Consider the following 23,260-nt stretch of genomic DNA (forward strand, 5'->3'; position numbering starts at 1 on the left):
AATTTGTTATTCCTAATATTTCACCAGTGGAAATTGGGATAAGATTTTGTACTTACAACACTTCCACTCACATACAAATTATCAATGTCCAAAGACTTTACTCTCCAATAATAATAATAATAATAATAATAATAATAATAATAATAATTCTATCTCCTCCTATTTTCTGGATTCATTTTGCATAAATGTGCGTTGCATCAGCTTCCAAAGTGTGTGTGTGTGTGTGTGTGTGTGTGTGTGTGTGTTAATCAATTGACTGTCGCAGTTTCTTTATTATTAATCATAATTTACTTTTACAATTATATAAATTTACATCTGCCTTTTGGTCTTCTAGACATTCCTGGCATCAGTTAGTAGGGAGAAAACCCTACTGAGACCAAGTAAATCTTCTGAGGGTTTTGCTGCATGTCTTTTAAAAATTAAGTCAGTGTTTTTTGGCTGCAAATTTAAACAATCCATACCTTTAAATGTGAGCCAGTCAATGCTTTTTATTAGATTTGCTCTTCATTTTTTAACACATACCCCCCCCAAAAAAGATCCAAGCATTGATGCAGTTTCAAATAGTGCCATAGGTGCTACTGGCAATGGCATGGGTCAGAATTGCCTTATATTATTATTATTATTATTATTATTATTATTATTATTATTATTGTCATTATTCTGCCCATCTGACTGGATTGCCCCAGCCACTATGGATGGCTTCCAACAAATTAATACATCAAACACAGTAAAACATCAAACATTAAAAACTTCCCTATACAGGGCTGCATTCCCTTGGCTGATAAGAGAGCGGGTGGTGCTGTGGTCTAAACCGCTGAGCCTCCTGGGCTTGCCAATCAGAAGGTTGGCGGTTTGAATCCACACGATGGGTGACCGCAGTGGGAAGGCAAACGAGGGTTGCCATATTTCAAAAAATAAAAACCAGCACATCCCAAAAAGTTGTTTCAGGAAGACCCCAAAATTGTTGAGTTGTTGAGCGCCAGAAAATAAACAATGGTTTGATTGCCTAAGATCCAGGACAAAGTGTCTATTGCTTTTAGATGTTAACAGGAATCATTTTATCACTTGTGCATTTGCCACCCTGGGCTCCTTTGTGAGGAAGGGCAGGGTAGAAATTTAATAAATAAATAGGGTGGTTTTCAATTAAGTTGTACTCAGAGAAGCAGCAATGAAATTAAGGGACCTAACCTAGCCATGTCCATTAATTTCAAGGCATCTCCCAATAGTAAATGCCAACCATAACCAGGGCCGGATTTAGGTTTGATGAGGCCCTAAGCTACTGAAGGTAATGGGACCCTTTATATGTCCAGCTGTCCTTTGTCAATGACAAATTGTTGCTGTTTTTTGTGTTGAATATATGCTATATGGTAATTTATGGACCTAAGAGGTATCTAAAGCCATTTGCACAAAACAAAATATGTATTTTATCAAAGTAATTGTTGAACTGAAATACAATTAAGAAGAAGTATATTAATAGTGAAATACAATTAAGAAGAAGTATATTTGGGGGGGCAAGGGAGTGGGGTCCTAAGCTATAGCTTGTTTACCTTATACGTAAATCCAGCATTGCCCATAATAAATACCCCACCTTTCCAAACTTAGGAGCCCCACAGCAGCAGACACCAAGCTGGTAAAATGATGCAACAGAAATAAAATAAAAGCACATTAAAACAACAATTAAATGCTACGATACAGCGTCATTTCCAGAGGAAACAGTGAAGAACAGGCAGACAGACACTAGAAGCAGCAGCAAGGCTTGGCGGGGAGGGAACAGAAGAAAAGCTTTTTGTCGCCTCATACTTAAAGATAAAATTATCATTCTTTAAAAAGGTGGAAACCCACGAAGTTCATCTGGCCTAGCACTGCCTCAGACCCATGCCCTGCCAATAAAACATTCAGATTTGCAACAGATTTGCAGACTGGTCAATTCAGGTTGCACGTTTAGAGTCTATAGCAGGGGGCCTTTGTCAACAAACCTGCTTCCTAGAATACCGAACTTCTCGCAGTGGTGAAAGTGATGGAGTGGTACCCTGGAAAAGTTGCTTGCAGGCATCATCGCCTAACCTCCCCAAAACAAATCAGGACAAATGCTTGTTAAATACCCAGCGCTTGTCTAATCTCCTTCAAAACAAATCAGGATGAATTCTCAATCAAGGAAGCATTCCTACTATGAAGTTTTCCAAAACAAAGTTTCAAAACCTATGGGGTCGATGGGGATTTTGTTTTGCTTTTTCGTTTCCCGGTATGAGAGGCATCCATAATTATCTTACGCCGTACACATATTTGAGATCCTGGAATAAAGAGCATCTCTTTTAAAACGTCTTGCCAAACCGAGCTGTTTCGAAAGTTGAAGAGGTAATCCGTTTTTAAGCTATTTTCATGCAAAAGCATTTTTTTTAAAAAAAATTAGGGCTTCTCTGCCAGAAGCTGTGACTGGTCCAAGATTTACCCGTGTCGTCAAAAGATACCAAAGGAGACCAAAATCGCACTTTCTCAAGGGGGAACTGTTTCGAACCTTGTGGCTAAATAAATAAATAAATAAACCCTTTGCTGTTTCCGTTTTCTAAAAATCAGAACTTAGCAGAGGCATGTTCGAGGGTAACCTAACGTTTAAAAAGAGGAGGGGTGGAAGGAGAGAGAAAGAAAGAGAGATTTAAAAACAGCAAACACGACTGTCAACAAATTGCTCTCCTGCGTTTGGAAAACTTCCATGTTCCTTAGTATTTTGTCTCCTGATTTCCCCCCCCCCCTCTCCTCCCCCTGTCCTGTTCCTCGTGGCCAATTTGAGCACTGGATCGCTCCAGATAGTTTTGTTTCAGCTCTTATCGCAGATAAGATACAAGCATTTCCCCCACCCCACCCCACCTTCTGCATCCCGTGAATCAGGTTTGCCAAATATTTACCAATCCTTTCAGAATGTTGGAAATGTCACCTTTGCAGCACAATAAAACTTCGCAGCATTTAAGTTTTGGAGGTGGGGAGAAGAGGATGCGTTGACCCACTCCCCCCCCCAAAAAAAAATCTACCATTATGATGTGTCAGCTGTCTGTCCCGGCTGCTGAAAGGGAGCCTACCTCCCTGTTCACTAGCAAAAGCAATGTCAAGTTTTGAGGAGAAAACAAAGCGAAACTCCTTTAAGGACAGTAAAAGGCAAAGAAGACTGCAAGCTTGCTGAATAAAGGCCGCCTGAAGTGCAAATAACGGTGTGCCATCTGTTTAAGGGGCAAAAAACATTCAAGTACAGTGATACCTCGGGTTAAGAACTTAATTCATTCCGGAGGTCCGTTCTTAATCTGAAACTGTTCTTAACGTGAGGTACCATTTAGCTAATGGGGCCTCCCGCTGCCACCATGCAATTTCTGTTCTCATCCTGAAGCAAAGTTCTTAACCCGAGGTACTATTTCTGGGTTAGCGGAGTCTGTAACCCGAGGTACCACTGTATAGCTGTGAATTGGTAGGGAGGTCATATTGCCAGTCCTATACAGTGGTACCTCGGGATTTTAGGAATCGCTAACTTTAGCTAGGTTGTGGCTACTTCACAATACAATTCCCTGTGGGAAAAAATCAGCTTGCCCAGGGCTGTTCGCAAGATCCAAAAATGAATTGCATGAATCGCCCTTTCCAGGGAAGCTGGAAGATGATTTGTAATCGTGCATTGTATGGACTAGATATTAAGCTGCTGTTAGTGGATGGGCAGGTTGCCTTTATTTTATAGTACCATTAATGGCTAAAATGGCAAAATGGAATACTCAGTTCTGCAAAAACTGAGCATCAGTAAAGCATGCATTTTCCCAACACTAAGGTTGTCCACGTCTAGGAAAATGGTCATGAGAGGAGATTACCCTTTGAGACTCAATTGCACTGAGCCAGTCAGGAAGTATAAGAATAAATCAATGCTTATGCATCTATTTGGAAATGGCATGCATTCACACTGCTTCTCTCCATTTCTACCTGGATGCGCATAGCCTCAGGCCAATAATCACAAGCACCACCAATCAGACGCTCAGAACAGGACTGGGTTGGGGAGCTAGTTTTAGATACGCCATCAAAGGTGATTGGCGCTTTTGTCCCGTCTGCAGCACATGAGCGCAATTCAACCAGAGTCACTGGCATCGGAAACTGTAGAGCCACAGAAGGCCAATTTCACAAGCAACATTCAGCTGCACAGGCTTTGCATTCCCTGCATCTGCTATTCCACTGTACAGTGGTACCTTGGTTCTCAAACTTAATCCGTTCCAGAAGTCCGTTCCCAAACCAAAGCGTTCCAAAACCAAGGCGCGCTTTCCCATAGAAAGTAATGCAAAACAAATTAATCCGTTCCATACTTTTAAAAACACCCCTAAAACAGCAATTTAACATGAATTTTACTATCTAACGAGACCACTGATCCATAAAATGAAAGCAATAATCAATGTACTGTACTATAAAATAAATAAGACAGTATTGTGGATGATAAAATTATTATTATTTTCTTACCTGCACTGATGACAGTCATTGTTTGGATGGGGGACTTTTATCCATTTCTGCAGTCACACAATCAATCAATCAATCAATCAATCAATCAGTAGCTGAACTGGATTCCACACAGTCACAAAAACAAATTAACCGAAAAAGCCTCAAAAACGCAAAATAAATAGCAAAAACAAAAGCACCAAATTTAATCTGTTCTGGAAGCCCGTTTGACTTTCGAAATGTTTGAAAACCAAGGCACGACTTCTGATTGGTGCAGGTGCCTCGGAAACAGGAGGAATCGAGAGAAGCATGGGCTGGCTTCAGAGTTTTCCCCACGTTGTGATTTCTGTATAGCACACACACAAAATAATAATCATGATATATTGCCAGGGCAAAAATTATGAAAGTGATATCACAATATGGACTTCAAACCAGTTTTGGGCGATATATCGATATATCACCCAGTCCTAGACTCTAGCCAGAATCATGGGACGCAGGTGGCGCTGTGGTGTAAACCACTGAGCCTCTTGGGCTTGCAAATTAGAAGGTCAGCAGTTCAAATCCCCGTGACAAAGTGAGCTCCCGTTGCTCTCTCCCAGCTCCTGCCAACCTAGCAGTTCGAAAGCACACAGTGCAAGTAGTTAAATAGGTACCACTGCGGCAGGAAGGTAAATGGCATTTCCATACACTCTGGTTTCCGTCACAGTGATCAGTTGTGCCAGAAGCAGTTTAGTCATGCTGGCTGTATGACCCGGAAAAGCTGTCTGTGGACAAACACTGGCTCCCTTGGCCTGAAAGCGAGATGAGCGCTGCAACCCTAGAGTTGCCTTTGACTGGACTTAACCATCCAGGGGTCCTTTACTTTCTAGCCAGAATGGCCAGTGATGATGAGAGTTGCAACATTTGGAACTCATCCTGTTGGCAGCCCCTTGAATAGTTGATCCATACAAGTCTCAATTCTACATTTTATCCCTCACTCACACAGGTGACTCACGCTGGGCTAAAAAAGCAGCGAGGGCGAGGCATTGCGAACATGCCCTGCTTGCATTTAAATCAATCCATTATAAATCTTTTAACATTCACACTTTTGTGTGCTCAATCCATTCGTTCCCACAGTTGCTGTGCAAGAAGCCAGTCCATTTTACATTTTTTAAAAAATGCTAATACACTCATACCTCGGGTTACAGATGCTTCAGGTTGCACGTTTTTGGGTTGCGCACTGCGCCAAACCCGGAAATACCGGAACGGGTTACTTCTGGGTTTCGGCACTTTGCGCATGTGCAGAAGCATCAAATTGCGACCTGTGCATGAGCAGACGCGGTGCTGTGGGCTGTGAATGCTGTGGGTTGTGAACGTGCCTTCTGCACAGATCACATTCGCAACCCAAGCGCCCACTGTATCCAAAATATGTAGAGTTCAATGACTTTTACTTCCAGAAAAGTATGCAAGCTTCAACAGGGCTTATTAGCAGGGGCCTAGCTGGCTGCTCTGGCGATCCGCACACGGGGGTGGGGTGGAGATCTGCCCAGGGGGGCCGCGCGACGAGCTGCTCACGAAGTCCGCCTGGCGGACGCAAGCCCCACGCTGCAGTTTCGGGCAGTGCGGGACCCTGAGCCACTCTCAGGAGAGATGTGTGGCTCAGGCGCGCTGCAGGCCAGGCCCCATGGTAAGTGCTGCCCCCCGCAGTGTGCCATTTTTCACCCCCTCAGGGATGACACCCGGGGCGGCCCACCCCCCGCACCCGCTGTCCTACACCCCTGCTTATTAGTGAGATCTACTTCTTCGCGTTAGGTACATGGGTGGCACTGTGGGTTAAACCACAGAGCCTAGGACTTGCCGATCAGAAGGTTGGCGGTTTGAATCCCCATGACGGGGTGAGCTCCCATTGCTCGGTCCCTGCTCCTGCCAACCTAGCAGTTCGAAAGCACCTCAAAGTGCAAGTTGATAAATAGGTACCGCTCCGGCGGGAAGGTAAACGGCGTTTCTGTATGCTGCTCTGGTTCACCAGAAGCGGTTTAGTCATGCTGGCCACATGACCCGGAAGCTGTATGCCGGCTCCCTCCGCCAATAAAGCGAGATGAGGGCCACAACCCCAGAGTCGGTCACGACTGGACCTAATGGTCAGGGGTCCCCTTTACTTTTTGAGTAAATATGCTTAGGATTTTTCCCTTTGTGAAACACTTAACATAGCCAATAGCCTGATTCTCGTGGTTGCTGTTCAGAGAGCCAAGCAACCGGGATTCATTCTGCTACTGGGGCCACATTGTTACTAGGACCGGGTTGCGTAAGGGCTCTAAAATGGGGGAAACTGCGGCATCACAAGGTTATTTGTTTATTTAGATTTCATTCCGGGTCCAATCCAAGGACGCAGGGTTGCATCTTTATCTCAAGAGAAAGAATCCCTTGTTGTATGAGCTAGATGATGGGCATTAATCTGAGATAGGGGGCTGAGGTCTGGAATCTGTTTAACAAGTGGGGAAATGAAAAGGCGGGGCATGTTTGCAAACAAGCGGGGCCTGCAAGGGAAATTTCCTAAGGGGTTGGTCTGGAACGGCCAGCTTGCCCAAGAAGGCCAAAGTGGTGTTGCACGACGGGAGGAGGGGAAAGGATGCGGTCTGGGATGTTTGTGGCCTCGCTTTCTGCCCTGCAACAACTCCAAAATGCCCACCTCAATACCAGTAGGGCCAATACCCCAGTTGTCTATTAGTAATTTTTTTACAACATGGTCTACAACAAGTCATACATACAAACAAACCCACCACCATCAACAATTTAATTATCAAAATTAAACTCCTATCCCCTTAAACAAAGAAAACATAACATAAAAATAAAAGACTTCCTTTATCCTGTACATGGCCTCCTTATTTAGTTCTTGTATACTGTTTCTTTAATATGTGATTATTACAATTTTTCCTAATTATGACTTTGAAAACCACAAAGTCTCCTGTAGAAATTAATTGAAACAAGTCCAGGTGTATATTTTGGGGCACTGTCTGGTAAAGTGTTCTCTGCATTTTCCCCATTCTTTTTGAAATTCTTGTCTGGGTTGTCCCCTCATTGTCTCTGTTAATCTGGCCAATTCAGTATACAGTGGTACCTCAGGTTAAGAACTTAATTCGTTCTGGAGGTCCGTTCTTAACCTGAAACTGTTCTTAACCTGAGGTACCACTTTAGCTAATGGGGCCTCCGGCTGCCGCCGTGCGATTTCTGTTCTCATCCTGAGGTAAAGTTCTTAACCCGAGGTACTATTTCTGCATTAGCGGAGTCTGTAACCTGAAGCGTCTGTAATCTGAAGCGTCTGTAACCCGAGGTACCATTGTAATCTAATAATTTATCCTGCCATTCCATTTTTGTTGGCACAAATTCTTTTTTCCAATTTCTGGCAATTAAGGCCTGTGACATAAAGGAATATTTTCCGATCTTCTTTTGCTATACCTGTGTCTGTTATTCCTAACAGGAAAGCTTCTGTATTTTTCACAAAGTTATATTTAAACATCATATACAGTTCATCATATACAGTACTATATCCCAGAAGCTTTTGATTTTTTCACAGCTCCACCAGATATGTATAAGTGTCCCTTCTGCTTTACTGCACCTCCAACACAGGTTTGCTTTTGTTTTATACATTTTAGCTACTTTGGCAGGTGTTAAGTACCATCTATAAAACATTTTGATTAAATTTTCCCAGTTTTCTAGTCCGATTGCCATACCCAGGAAGATGAAGAACCAGGGGGAAATTTGGTTAGTGGTTTTATTTCTTTTTTCCCCCCACCACAAGATGCATTTAAAGTAAAGAGAAACATGGTACCTTGAGGATGCACTCTGCACATGCTCAAATGTATCATGCGCTAAGCAGCTACGTCTTATCAGAAGGAAAAGAGGCCCTGCACAAGCTTACAGGCACATTGTTGGTTTGCTTGTTTATAACCACAAAGAGGACAAGGCAACTTAGAAAAATGCAACTGTAGAGGTGGAAGGAACCCTGAGGATCATCTAGTCCAACCCCCTGCAATGCTGGAATATGCAGCTGTCCCATACGAGCATCAAACCCGCAACCTTGGCGTTATCAGCGCCATGCTCCAACCAACTGAACTATCCCGTGTTCCACATTCGCCGAGGCATTCAAGCTAAACGGTTAGAGTTCTGGAAACAGAAGACGGCAGCCTCATCAGATGATGGGAAGTCACTCTGAGCATGTGCAGACTGCATTCCCTTGGAGGATGACACATTTTGTATTTGAAAGCACAGTACTGGGAGGAGGAGATGCGGGTCATCATTCTGTTCCGATGCAGCCAAATTTCAAAGGGCACTGTCACCCAAAGGCAGCGTTTGCAGGAGCTCAAACAGCCCCAGGGGTCAGAAAACATTTTCAGCAGGGGGCCGGTCCACTGTCCCTCAGACCTGTGGGGGGGTGGCCTATATTTTTTGGGGGGGATGAACGAATTCCTATGCCCCACAAATAACCCAGAGATGCATTTTAAATAAAAGAACACATTCTATGCATGTAAAAACACGCTGATTCCCGGACCATCCACAGGCCAGATTTAGAAGGCGATTGGGCCGGATCCGGCCCCCGGGCCTTGGTTTGCCTACCCATGGCCCATATATTGGCCATGTCTTGTGTACCGATCTCCATTCCTCTCGATATTCGCGCATTGCTTCAGAGCTTTGTGGCTCTGCTCAGACGGCTATCTCTGAAGGAGTTTTCTAATATATCTGAACTGGTGCTGACTGAGCCACAGGGCTGGCCATTTTTCAGCTGGCCCTCACAACTTCTGCTTTTAACGGCAGCTTGATGTGCAGACACCGGTGTCAGTCGCTGATAATGTGTGTCTCCACTGTGAAAAGCTTCCCCCGCTGAGTTCTGCACATCAAGGCGCTGTCAAGAGGCAAAATAACAAAGCCACTCATAGCTTTCTTTTCTGGTTAGTCGGTAGCCCTGCCAAATAACCACAACTGGGGCTGAGGGGCTTGTGACTTTACAAAAGACCGTCCTCTATCTGCAGGACTGTTTGGTCCCTGTCTACTGCTAAAGAACCATCAGAAGCGAGGAAGCAGAGGACGTCTTTATGTTACCCGTCCACGGTTAGCAGCGGAGTAAAGAGCAGATTGAGCAAACACATAGGTCACTGCATCACAGCGAAAGACTTATTTCTATTCAATTATAGTAATTATTACTAATAAAGTGTCTTCTGTACTTACGAATGAGCATGCTCAAATTTCAGGCAAATCGGTGTCCTCTTTTTTCTGCTCATGCATCAAAGTGCCCATCCTAAATTGCAACCAGCCCCTACCTGCAAAACATCGTCTCAATTAAAGCCTTAGGCATTCATATCAGAAGGCGCAACTTCCCCCATCCTAGTCACAGTATGCTTCATTTTAAATGAAACCCCGGTGATGGGGCTTGATTGACTCCAACGAATAGCTTTTCTTCTTTTTTTTTTAAGGCTGCTGCTTCTCCATTATACAGTCTACAAGAGACCTTGCTGATCTATGCCAGCTGCATAGCTGAGCAGGACTGTCGCCACCATTCCCCTCTGCTTTTGGAGCTCCCCCTTTCAAAAGCATGCAACCTGAGGAAGAGCCCTGTGTGACTCTAAAGCCTGCATCTAGCATGCTGAGATAGGGTCGCCATATTTCAAGAAGTAAAAATCCACACACAAAAGTTATTTTGGTGAGGAAAATCACCCAAAAACTTGTTGAGCATTTTTGGGGAAATTGCCCCCCAAAGGCAAAGAGTGATACTCAAACACCTGGTTGTGTGGGCAAAACTCCAGACATTTTGCCAATTTTTCAACACACACACCCTGACACTAATTCTGGATATAGGGAAACCCTAAGCGAAGCTATCTCTCCAGAATGGCTCTGCCGTTTACAAGGCAGACATGACTGCTGCATGCATGCTTTCTGGTGTTATACTGATATTTCTCAGAGATAATATAGCAATCGTGAGAGACATGCCCAGGCAAACCCCTCTTGCACGCAGATCTGGGAAGCCTGGCCTGATCTGTGTTTGCCCCGTAAAGTCCAAAGACCTATTAACTGCTACACCAACTTTCCTTGAGGATTGCTTCAGTGATATAGAGACAAGAATCTATTTGCCAGACCTTTTGTCTATGTAGCCCAATGTTCTCCAACCTGGTGCCCACAAGATAGTGGTGGACCTTGCATTCACATCATCCTCTGACCAGTGTTCAAAATTAGCCAGGTGTCAAGCACATTTTGCACCTGGGTATCAGCCACTTGCAACCAAGTGAAGATGCCCAGGTGCCAGGATGCCACCTGACGTCTCCACCATCTGGGCATCCTTAGATCACGATTGTTTTTGCACACTAATAACCCATCCTGTAGAATTGTATCAGTTCTATTTTATCTGCACAATCAGAAAGAATTTCAGGAACCAAAATGCTTTTTCTGTGCAGCCTGAGCAGGAGCGGTGAATAATATTGTAGTTAATTGTTGTTGCTTGTCTTCACGTCCCCCACCCCACTGCCCTGCTCACAGTTGTGAAGAATATTCTCACGTTATGAATGATCCATGTCACCATTAAAAAAAAGATGTCAGAATAGGCCAATATATCTGTGGACCCTGGATCGAACAACTTTTCTCTTTTAAGTTCTCAAAGTTCTTAACCTAACTCAAGGTTGTCATCTGAGCTAGCCAGATGCTTAACTGAGAATCAATCACAGTCAGTTGAAAAATAAGACTTTAGAACCATCTTAACGGTAAAATGTTTAAGGACCCCATGGCGGTTAACTCCAGTCAAAGGCAACTATGGGGTTGTGGTGCTCATCTTGCTTCAGGCCAGGGGAGCTGGTGTTTGTCCACAGACAGCATTCTGGGTTATGTGGCCAGCAGGACTAAACCTCTTCTGGTGCAATAGAACACCATGCCGGATACCAGAGTGCATGGAAGCTCCGTTTACTTTCCCGCCGCAGTGGTGCCTATTTATCTACTTGCGCAGGCGTGCTTTCGAACTGCTAGGTTGGCAGGAGCTGGGACGGAGCAACGGGAGCTCACCCCGTCACAGGGATTCGAACTGCCAACCTTCTGACTGGCAAGCCCAAGAGGCTCTGTGGTTTAGACCACAGCGCCACCCGCTGTCTTACCCGTTGTCTTACCCCAAAATGGCAACTGGACATTCCATTTGGTTTAAGGAGCCATTTGGTGCCTGGCTTATATATCTGAGTTTCTAAAACTGTCCCTGACCACTGGCCGTGCTGGCTGGAGTTGATGGGCCCTGGAGTCCAATGTCACGCAGAGGACATAGTCACCTTGGGGAAAGCAGATCTAGCCTAGTATTGCTAGCTGCAGGGTTGAGGATCCCATAGCCCTCTAGTTTGAGTTGAACTCTGTCTCTCATCTGCCCCAATCGGCATGTCCAATAGTCGTTCAGAAACACACTTTTCCCTTTCACACTTTGCCGGTTGGCTGCAGAAAATGCTAATTTAACCCCCGTTCAGCTATGGCAAGCACTGTTGCTGCAGAGTGTGTGGAACGTGCCCCCTGTTGTATGTTTACAGATTTCCTTTGGCACCTTCCCCCCCCCACAAACCTTGCCTAATAGAAAGAGCCTTCTCTTTTGTCCAGACATTCACAGTCTGCACAGACAAGTCAGCTTGTGATATAGAACACATGTAAGCCCATGATATAAAAATACTTCTTAAAAGTATTTGGGCCTTGGCAACGCCAAAGTGCCACAAGCAATCCAAGTATACCGAGGAAACCTACATGACGAATAAAAATAGTTTGACTATCCCCAGAAATCCGAATCAAAAGGAATATTGTGTATGAAATAGAAAGAAATGTCATGAATCAAAAGATATGTCAGAACTGTACATTTCAGCCTCCCATCCTGTAACAGATCTAAAAATGGCTATACTGGAACAGCAAAACTTCAAAGGGAGGCTACTGTATGAAACTGCTGCGCTATAACTTGTCAAGCAGTTCAGTTCTGTCACTTGTGGACGGAATTGTGACAAAGGTTGCTTTTTGTTTGTTTTTAAATCACATACTGCATGTGTCAATGGGCATACCGATGCCAGAATACCTGTGTTATCAACAGCAACTGGCTTTTGTGAATGACCATTGATAATGACATAAATATCACCTTCTGTCCTTTTCTGCATTTAATTTCCTTCAAACCTTACTCTGTACAACCCCCCTTTCCTGCAACCACATACAGTGGTACCTTGGTTCTCAAACTTATACTGTTCTGAAAGTCCGTTCCAAAACCAAAGCGTTCCAAAACCAAGGTGGGCTTTCCCATTGAAAGTAAGGCAAAATAGGTTAATCCGTTCCAGACTTTTAAAAACAACCCTCTAAAACAGCAATTTAACATGAATTTTACTATCTAACGAGACCATTGATCCATAAAATGAAAGCAATAAACAACGTACTGCAATCACACAATCAATCAATCAGTAGCTGAACTGCATTCCACACAGTCACAGTCACACAAAAAAAAGCCGCAAAAATGCAAAATAAAAAGCAAATCAGACAGACTTCAGTGTACCACTCAAAACAGTTGTTTGGCACTCAAAAAGGACCACGTACGGTTTCCAAAAAAGTGTCACAAACCAGAACACTTACTTCCGGGTTTGCAGTGTTTGGGTTCCAAGTTGTTCAAGTACCAAGGCATTTGAGAACCAAGGTACCACTATACTTGCAAACAACTATAATCCTACCTGTATCTGATGAAATGGGCTACAGTCCACAAAGCTCATGCTATATTAAAATTTGTTAGGGTAATGTCCATTTGTAGTGTCTCACTTTGCACAAAAACAGACTTACGCTCCCAAAATCTGGTCTAAAGAGTTGGGGGCCACCCTTCACGATAGAATGGGGGGGGTCACAAGGGGTTGATGAAGGGGAGGGGGGTCAACTAGCGCAACGTTGGATCTCACCCTTAGTCTTTAAAGTGCCACCAGGTTCACCAGCCTGTTTTAGCTACAACCAATGACTATAGGTGGCGCTGTGGGTTAAACCACATAGCCTAGGACTTGCTGATCGGAAGGTCGGCAGTTCAAATCCCCATGACGGGGTGAGCTCCCATTGCTCGGTCCCTGCTCCTGCCAACCTAGCAGTTCGAAAGCACAAAGTGCAAGTAGATAAATAGGTACCGCTCTGGCGGGAAGGTAAACGGCGTTTCTGTCAGAAGCGGCTTAGTCATGCTGGCCACATGACCCAGAAGCTGTATGCCAGCTCCCTCAGCCAATAAAGCGAGATGAGCGCCGCAACCCCAGAGTCAGTCACGACTGGACCTAATGGTCAGGGGTCCCTTTACTTTAATGCCTATGGCAACAATAACACGGAGAACTTCGAAGCAGAACTTACATACAGTTCGTCGGAAAAAGAACGGAGCCCAACAGTGTTAGCAGACAAAAGACAACGCCATCCATTTTAAGAACGGGACAACTTTTTTTCTCTCAAACAGAAATCCTGCTCTCCCAAAGTCTTTGTCCTGTCTGCCTGAAGTTAAAAAATAAAATAAAGTAAATCCCCCACCCTAGTCCAGTTAAGAGTCTTGTGTGAAACTGATAGAGGGAGAAATTTGCCAGGCAGTGATTCCAACACTGAGGATCAGCCTGGAGCAAGACCGTGTTATTGATTTCATGTAAGCTGCTCCGGAGAGACTTTTTGGCTGGAGGGGAGAAAAGAAATAATGTTTCAAAGAAATAATTGAGAGAGGGGAGAGAATCCTCTTCTATTCTATGGGAGACCATGGTCTGAGGAAAGATAAATCTTCTGTAATTTTGACCATCAGAGAGTCTCCCATTGATTGGAGCGGTGGTTATAATGATGTTTGTCTGTACGTGTGAGATCTATCGATCGATCGATCATCCATCTACCTAAATGCCCTGATCCAGCGATAGTATGTGCACGAAGTCCTCTCATTCTCAGGGACTTCACTCCAAATGAATATGGTTATTTTTTTCACAGTGAGGATTCTACATACGTTATTTCTATTTAATACTTTTTTTGGGGGGGGTGATCTTTACTGGGGAAACAACATAGGTGGGAAAGGTACAAACACCAGAGGCTACAGTGGTACCTCGGGTTACATACGCTTCAGGTTACATACGCTTCAGGTTACAGACTCCGCTAACCCAGAAATAGTACCTCGGGTTAAGAACTTTGCTTCAGGTGAGAACAGAAATCACGCTCCAGCGGCGCGCCAGCAGCAGGAGGCCCCATTAGCTAAAGTGGTGCTTCAGGTTAAGAACAGTTTCAGGTTAAGAATGGACCTCCGGAACAAATTAAGTTCTTAACCTGAGGTACCACTGTACTTTAAAGTTTAGCATGGGCCGCATACGGAGTGAGCAAGCAACTCCCCCTCCCCTCCATTGCTGGACTCCTGCGGTGACTTCAAGGAAAGGCACTTTTCACATACAAATTATAACTGACTCATAAACTGGAAATGAAAATAAGGCTGCAAACCTAAGCATGCTTCGTTCATTCCATCAAAACCAATGGGACTGGCTTCCGAGAAAAATAGGACTGGAATGAAACGCCATTATTTCTCTTTCAGAAATCGAATAAATAGGTGGGGCAAAACTTCTCCTGACTCTTCTGGAAATGCAAGTTCTATGCATATATATATATATATATATATATATATATATATATATATGCGCCACTGAAGATAATACAGTGGTACCTCCGGTTACGTACTTAATTTGTTCCAGAGGTCCGTTCTTAACCTGAAACTGTTCTTAACCTGAAGCACCACTTTAGCTAATGGGGGCCTCCCGCTGCTGCCGTGCCGCCACCGTGCGATTTCTGTTCTCATCCTGAAGCAAAGTTCTTAACCCGAGGTACTATTTCTGTCTTAGCGGAGTCTGTAACCTGAAGCGTAAGTAACCCGAGGTACCACTGTAATAATAAAGAGGTGGATAGTTAAATCCTGTTCATGTTTGTTCCAAAGTTCAGCCCTGCTGGACTCAAAAGTGTTTACTCCCAAGTAAATGTGCCTGCCTCAGGCTGCAATGCTAGACTTATTTACCTGGGAGTAAGTCAATGGTGCTTACTTCTGAGTTAGGCATGTATAGCATTGTGTGTTAGTTGCAGATTCTGCCCCCCCCCCCCGGTCTGGTTTGGCCCTAAGCCTCACACCAGTGGGCCTGCAGGTAAGCAGGCAGCCAGTGAACAAAACAGAACTCTGGTCTGGTGTTTGCCATGCACTTGGGAACTTCTCGACTCTGGGTGTCAGGATTCACCCTCCTCAGATGGTAATGTTCCTAAATGACTTGTTTCATATGTCGTGGGAGGGAAGGAGGATGTCTCCTGCTCATTCTGCGGAGCAGAGCCCTGGACCACTACTCAGTTATTGCTTATTCTACATTTGTACCTTGGTTCTTGAACAGAATGCATTCCGGGAGTCTGTTCGACTTCCGGAACCGTTTGAAAACCAAGACGCGGCTTCTGATTGGACGCAAGAGGGTCCTGCAGCCAATCGGAAGCCGTGCTGGACGTTTGGCTTCCAAAAATCGTTCGAAAGCTGGAACACTCACTTCCAGGTTTCGATCATTTGGGAGCCGAAACGTAGAAGTTCCAAGGCGTTTGGCAACCAAAGTACAACTGTGTTCTGTATGAAATATATGTACCTCACAGGGTGGTTTACAGTACCTTGCCTGGGTGATCCTACTGTTTGGTGCAGGCGATTTTAACAGAAACTTAAACACAGGTAACTGTGTGCTGCATCACGTCCTTATTTTGTTGAGTAATAATAATAGTAATAATAGCCCAATCCATGGCACATTTCCCCTTTCTGTGACCACAGCATGAACCAAACAGAATTCCTAATGTAATAAATGCTAAATCTTATAGATTTAAAGAGAATTTATAAACCACACTTCTGGAAGTGTTTCGGCAACAGTGTCCCAAGTTTGTATTGTTTTCTCTCTGACACACACCCCGCCTTTCTGCACATCTGCAACACTTATGCGTTAAGCAACAAAACTTAAATCAGGGGAAAGAAAGCAAGAGAAACAGATTTTTAAAAGTTGAAATTATTATTACGATTTTGCTACGAGGCTGTCTGGCTATTTCAGACAGCAGCAAAAGTCCCTGTCATTTTCCTGTATGCCTAGTCCATACAACAGGGAGAGGCTGGGGGCCTGTGAATGGAAATAGTCGACATTTCATGCACATTGGAATGTATCCTTGCATAGGCCATATTAGGCGACCCTTTTGCAATAAGTTTGCGGTATGCAACTCTGCGCATTGACCCTCTGAGCGAACACACGTTATTTCAACCAGATTTATCATGTCGCTAAAGTATGCCGATAACGGCTTTGAAAATAAGTTTGTGTTGCAGTCTGTAAGATGACTTGCGTGAAATAATTTAAATCTGGGACATCATAAGATACAGATTTCCAGACCACTCTGGAACAGAGTGGCTTTAGCTTTGGTATATGAGTTGGATTTTTTAAAAAATCCAACTTATATATTTTTATTTATTTATTTTTATTTATTTAAGTAAATTTCCCCGCTGCCTTTCAGTCCACTGATGTCCAAGACAGGCAACTGAACAAGAACAAACCTATATCGCTGGGTCTGGACGAAAACATATATTAGCTAGCAATGTTTTCAATGTCATTCCAGCCTATTAACTTCTGAATAAATTCAGTGGGGCTCATTTTAAAGGAATAGCACAATCTTAACCATGTCTACTCGAGTCCTGTTGAATTTTTAGGGCGTTTACTTCAAGGCAAGAGGGTTAGAATTGCAGCCTAAATGCAGCTGACAGCATCTTGCCCTACAGAACTCGGTGGGAGTTTCTGAATAAAAATGCATAGAATTGGGCTTCACGCCTGCCGTTCTGTGGCAGTTTACCCAGAATCAAGTCCCATTGACTAAAGTGGGGTTTTTCTTCCAAGCATGTATCTGCCACATCCAGCTCCCAGGTATACGGCAATTTTTTACAAGCAATTTGGCATTCTTTATCTGAAAAAGGTAATGTTATACAGTGGTACCTTGGGTTAAGTACTTAATTCGTTCCAGAGGTCCATTCTTAACCTGAAACTGTTCTTAACCTGAAGCACCACTTTAGCTAGTGGGGCCTCCTGCTGCTGCCGTGCTGCCGGAGCACAATTTCTGTTCTCATCCTAAAGCAAAGTTCTTAACCCGAGGTACTATTTCTGGGTTAGCGGAGTCTGTAACCTGAAGCGTATGTAACCAGAGGTGCCACTGTAATGGCAAGTTATACTGTAAAAGGTTTGTATCTTAGAAGAAGTTACTTGAAACAAACAGTTGCAAAAAAATGGAGCTCTTTGGAAGCCCAAAGAAACAGCGTAGAAGTTGTATCCAAGTCAGCTTTTGAATCTGTTATCCGAAGAAGTGTGTCTGCACAAGAAAGCTTATACAGTGGTACCTCAGGTTAAGTACTTAATTCGTTCCGGAGGTCCGTTCTTAACCTGAAACTGTTCTTAACCTGAAGCACCACTTTAGCTGATGGGGCCTCCTGCTGCTGCTGCGCCGCCGGAGTCCGATTTCTGTTCTCATCCTGAAGCAAAGTTCTTAACCTGAAGCACTATTTCTGGGTTAGCGGAGTGTGTAACCTGAAGCGTACGTAACCTGAGGTACCACTGTACCAAGAACAAACTTAGTTGGTCTCTAAGGTGCTACTGAACAATTTTTTTATATATTTCGACTGTGTCAGACCAACAATGGCTGCCTACCTGAACCTAGAGCTTTTGAATCGTTTGGCATGATTTTGTTACAAGAACGTTAAATTCCAGCCTGTGGATCAAAAACTGGCACCTTGATCCTAAAGGCGAAGTGTCACTTGGAAATAAATTGCTGTGATTTCAATGGCCTAGTCTTCCAAACGTGTCCACTTAAGGTCACATTGGTGGTCTCTTAATTAAAGAGGACGTTCTGTAGGTTTATAGCTCTTTGGCTCGAACTCTGCCTTATGGTGGGGGCAGAGGATGGGACACTCTTAATATCATATCCCAAGTTCCCAGCGGGTTTTTAAAAGCCTTTGCAAACTAACTTGTTCATATTATTTATTATTTACATTTATAAACTGTTTCCTAGCAAATAATAATAACAACAATAAATGGCTCTCTTGAACTGCGTAGGACTTGAAAAAATATATATTTACCCAAAGATATGTGGGACTACAATAGATTAGCAGCTGCACACACACGGTAAGCAAAGGCCGAACAGGAGGACTAGTTTTGAAAAAGCTGGGGAAACATTAATTTTGTTTTATTCATGAATTGGGGTGTGGATGAATTCATAACGCACCAGATTAAATCTAATTAGCAAAGGCTGGCTACAAATTTCATCGGTTGCGTAATCTGAACATGCGAGTTCAGATCTGGGGGAATTGGGCCAGGATTTTTTTCCCATTGCTCATAAAGATATAGGAGAAAATGAAAAATCATCAAGATTGTTTTAGAATAAATCTGCAGGAAATTGAAATATTTAACTGAAGAGGCGGGTGGGGTGAGGGAATACTCCCAGGCTGAGGAAATTTATTTATTTATCAATCTATCTACCTGTTTATGTAGAAAAGAGCAAGCTGTAATATAAGTTACATGTCATGGGACTTTGGAGAAGTATACCATAATGACCACATTAGTTATGGTAAGAATAATTAATTGTGCTGATTTAGAGCTTTTGCTTCAGGGTTAAAATTCGGAGAGACTTTTAAATGCTACTGTCGTACGCACAATTACTTATTCCCTACTGAACTCAGAGAGGCTTACTTCTGCGTAACACACATGGACTCAGCTTTTCCCTTTCCTCCCTAGCAATGAAGTGTTGCCTGTAACTTCATTTCAGCGAAAAGATTTTCCAAATTGCACCAGATACACAAACATACCTAAATGAAACAGCCACCATCATTATGAATACAGGCCGCATATTTTTAAAAAGTCGTCTTTATGTTCTTAATAGAAATGATAAAAGACAACCTTAAAAAAAGAAGACAATCTTTAAAATAAGCAATTTAACTTTTTTAGGTTTTTCGTTTTAAAAATACTTACGTTATATGTATGTAAGCAAAAAGATATTCATTGTCGCAGGCAGTATATAAAGTTACGATGGCCTAATTTTTCTGGGCATAAAAGTGCAGATCATCAGCTGATTTGTGCTTTTAGCCAAAATAACTATATGGAGGCAACATGTGCAGTAATTAATCTCTATTTTCATATATATATATATATATATATATATATATATATATATATATATATGTGGAGAAGAGTTTCTTTAAAAGAGAGAGTAAAAAAGCATAGGTGAAGAGATGAAGGCCTTAAACCAGATTTGATTAGCATGACTTGCAGATTGAGGAGACATAAATATCTTTCCTTGTGGGCCTGCGAAATCAGTTTCAGCGGAAAACAACGTCGAACTTTCAATTGACAGCGACACTCTGTTGGTACTGTACTTAATATTTTAAATAGCAAATTACAGGGCAAAAAACAAGTCTGGTCTCTGACCAAGTTTAATTTAATATATTTTTTAAAACGTTTTAAGTGTAACCTCTGAAATGTTGGCATCTGTTCTTATACTTTCTTTGATTTCAATGTTGGTTTGGGTTAGGGTCACTACAGCTACGGCCATTTGCTAAAACTAGAGTCAAAAACGAAGCGCAGTGGAAACCCACTGAGCATCAGACAGCTTTCTCATTCAAACCAAAGTGCTCTTAAAAGTGCTCCACGGTGGCTGGATCCTTTCCTTGATCAATATGCCCTGCCCCAAACCGTGTTAGGGTGGTTGGAGAAGAAACACGCCAAGCCATTGCCAGCTTTGGAGGGGAAACAAGGGGAGATCTCCTTTGGGGATCTGCGTTTGCAAAGAGGCATTAGATCTCCCTCCCCCCCCACCTCTCACCCCGGCCTGTAATATTAGGAACCTCCCCACATTTAAAACTTTCAGCCGCTGAGGGAAGAGGACATCAGGTTGGCAGCAGAAAAGGGCGCAGACTTGGGAGCCGAGGAATGGGACTTTGTAGGCCAGTTGAAGGCAGAAACTTCTCATCTCGCCCGCAAAGACCCAGCCCCAAACTCCCCATTTCACCCGCCGCTCGATCGTTCACACGTGACGCACCTTCAGGAGGGCTTGGGACATTTTTGTTCTTTTTTTTTTAATGATTGAAAGATAGTCAAGCCAGAAAAACAAATAGACCCAACTCCAGATATTTCTGGAGAACTTGAGTCAAACTCCAGCCGCGCGCCACTCACTGATGTTATGGGGGTCAACTCTGTTTTCGTTTCGGTTTGTTTCAAACGCGTGTTAATTTTTAACTAGCTAGCTCCCTGTTTAGGAAACGCGTTCGGGGCGAAATTGAATTGGCACGGGCAGCTCTCCAAAGCAGAGCACTCTTGCGACAGAGTCCGAGAGGGGCGTGTGTTGGTGTCCTTTTCATTCTGAAAGGAGGACCCGCGTCCGCGGCGGGTTCGCCGAGCACGCCCTGAGCATTCCGACGAGACACCGGTCCTCGATCGCGTCTCCTCACGTCCCGGTCGTCGGAACGTGCGCACGCTTGATCGCCCAACCCTTCGCAAGGGACCCGGTCTCCCTAATCGCCGTCTGCTGCGAGGAAACGCACCGGCGGGGCGGTGACAGCGACCGCCTAGTCTCGAAGCGCACGCAGCGGAAAAGTTGACACGCGCACGCAAAACACGCTGGCGGAGTTGCTCTCTTGTCTCTCCACCCCAGCCCTCGCCGCTTACCTTAGGTCCGAGGGTGGTGGAAGCAAACCAAGTGGATCTCCTGGCCGTCAATAGCATGGCCTTCCAGATCTTCTCGAAACTATGAAGCGGACCCAGGAAGGAACTAAGGGAGGGAGGTGCAGGGAGGGCGAGATTCGCCACTTGGGCTAAAAAACACACACAACAGCAGCAAAACCCCAACACCCAGAGCCCATTCCTTCCAAAGACACGCATGCCACATTTCCCACACGTGAAGAAGAGGGCAAGGGAGGAAGAAGCGGGTTGGCGCGTCCAGACGTGGTTTCACGACGCAGGAGCGCAATTCCAAGCGCCAGCAGAAAGGGAAGGCAGCGAGGCGATCACGTCCAGGAAAGAGGCGTCTGGATCGGTGCAGTAGATCTAAGAGCGCTCTCTCTCTCTCTCTCTCTCTCTCTCCCGCGCCTCCCCATTCCGATGTCGCCGTGCGCGAGTCCAAGTTGGAAGCAAGTATCCCTCGAAAGTTTCCGCGGCGCAAAAAGAGCCCCACGTGTTCGATGACACATGCAGAGAAGCCCGAGCTGCAGCTGGGCTGGGCTGGGCAGGGCTGGGCGACGGCAGCAGCGACAGCAGCAGCAAATCCAGCAGCAGCAACGACGGCAGCCGCCCAGGAGGAAGGAGGATCGCGGCGTGCCTGGCCTGCCTCCGCCCGCTCCTTCTGGTGCCTGTTTAAGGAAGCGCCCTCGGGTCCCCACCCCCTGCAGGGAGCCCGCTCCGATGGTGCAATTCCGCCGGGCACATTTGCAAAGGGGAGCCGCCCGCCCGCCCGCCATCCAAAAGAAGGGAGCGCCTCTTTGCGCTCACGCCCTGCGCTCCGCGAGACGCACGGCTGGGTCCTCGCCAGGAATCCGGCAGGACCGTCGCGTCGGAATGCCGCGCTCCCTCGGGCGGAATCTTGACACCACCTTCGTGGTTCCAGTATTCCCCGCTCGCTCGCTCGCTCGCTCTCGCCTCTCGCCCGCCCCCCTTTGAATGCTGCCATCTGAGCATTCAAGAGCAGGGTGATTCTCTCTCCACACACCCTCCCCACCCGCGCTTCGGTCGCAAGAAAGGGGAGAGGTTGCCTCCTAGTGGTTATAGCGGCGGAGATCTAGGGTTCTCCTCGGAATCGCGTGCCCCGCCCTCTGAGCAGCAGCAAAGTCGATCTATATCGTGCGATTGATTGATTCATGCACCATGTTTTTAAAGCACAGACAACCACCGGAATCGGAGTGCAATATGACGCTTCCTCCCCCCTTTTGTTTATGGCGTGCACAAAGGTTGTGTGAATGCATGCCCAGAGCCTGCATATATTACTGCATTCTAACCTGGGGAGAAAACAGCAAAGACCTGATGAAGAGAGCGCAGCAGAGGTTATATTTTCTGAGAATCCTCCGGAAAAACAATCTCTCAAAGGACCTGTTGATGGCATTTTACCATTGTACTGTGGAGTGTATTAATTTATGGTCTGTGTGTGTGGTTTGGGAGCTGCACAGCCAGGGGAAAAAACAATGCTGTCCAGGGTTGTAAAGACTGCAGAGAGAATAATTGGGTGCACTCTTCCTACCTTGGATCAAATCTATGCTGCCAGGTGCCATAAGAAAGCGGCAGAGATAGCGCAGGATAGTGCGCACCCCGGAAATGATCTCTTTCAGCTTCTGCCTTCTGGAAGAAGGTACAGGGTTATAAAGACTAGGACTAGCCGCCTGAGAAACAGTTTCTACTCAAATGCAATTTTGGTTTTAAACGCAGTACAGTGGTACCTCGGGTTACATACGCTTCAGGTTACATACGCTTCAGGTTACAGATTCTGCTAACCCAGAAATATTACCTCGGGTAAAGAACTTTGCTTCAGGATGAGAACAGAAATCATGCTCTGGCGGCATGGCAGCAGCAGGAGGCCCCATTAGCTAAAGTGGTACTTCTAGTTAAGAACAATTTCAGGTTAAGAACGGACCTCCGGAACGAATTAAGTACTTAACCCGAGGTACCGCTGTATAAGGAGGCTGTATATACTCTCTGTAGGAGTATATTGTATTTTAAAATGGGGTTTCAGAGTTTTTAGGGGTTTTTGAATGTCTTATGTAGATTTTTCAATGTCATTGTTCTGTATGGGAGAATGA

The 23,260-nt window shown here is 44.7% G+C and overlaps 2 long non-coding RNA genes across 2 annotated transcripts in view; one reads left to right on the forward strand and one right to left on the reverse strand.

Moving 5' to 3' along the window:
• LOC310755720 overlaps positions 1-23,014 on the reverse strand; it is a 48,748-nt gene extending 25,734 nt beyond the window's left edge. The window contains exon 1 of the long non-coding RNA XR_014544466.1: positions 21,144-23,014. This is a non-coding gene — a long non-coding RNA (uncharacterized lncRNA). The remainder of the gene's footprint in view (positions 1-21,143) is intronic.
• Positions 1-23,260, forward strand: part of LOC310755762 — a 1,619,227-nt gene that overhangs the window by 1,181,131 nt on the left and 414,836 nt on the right. The window lies entirely within an intron of this gene.

Source organism: Podarcis filfolensis (genome assembly GCF_964270895.1).
Source record: "Podarcis filfolensis genome assembly, chromosome: 2".
Lineage (NCBI taxonomy): Eukaryota > Metazoa > Chordata > Lepidosauria > Squamata > Lacertidae > Podarcis > Podarcis filfolensis.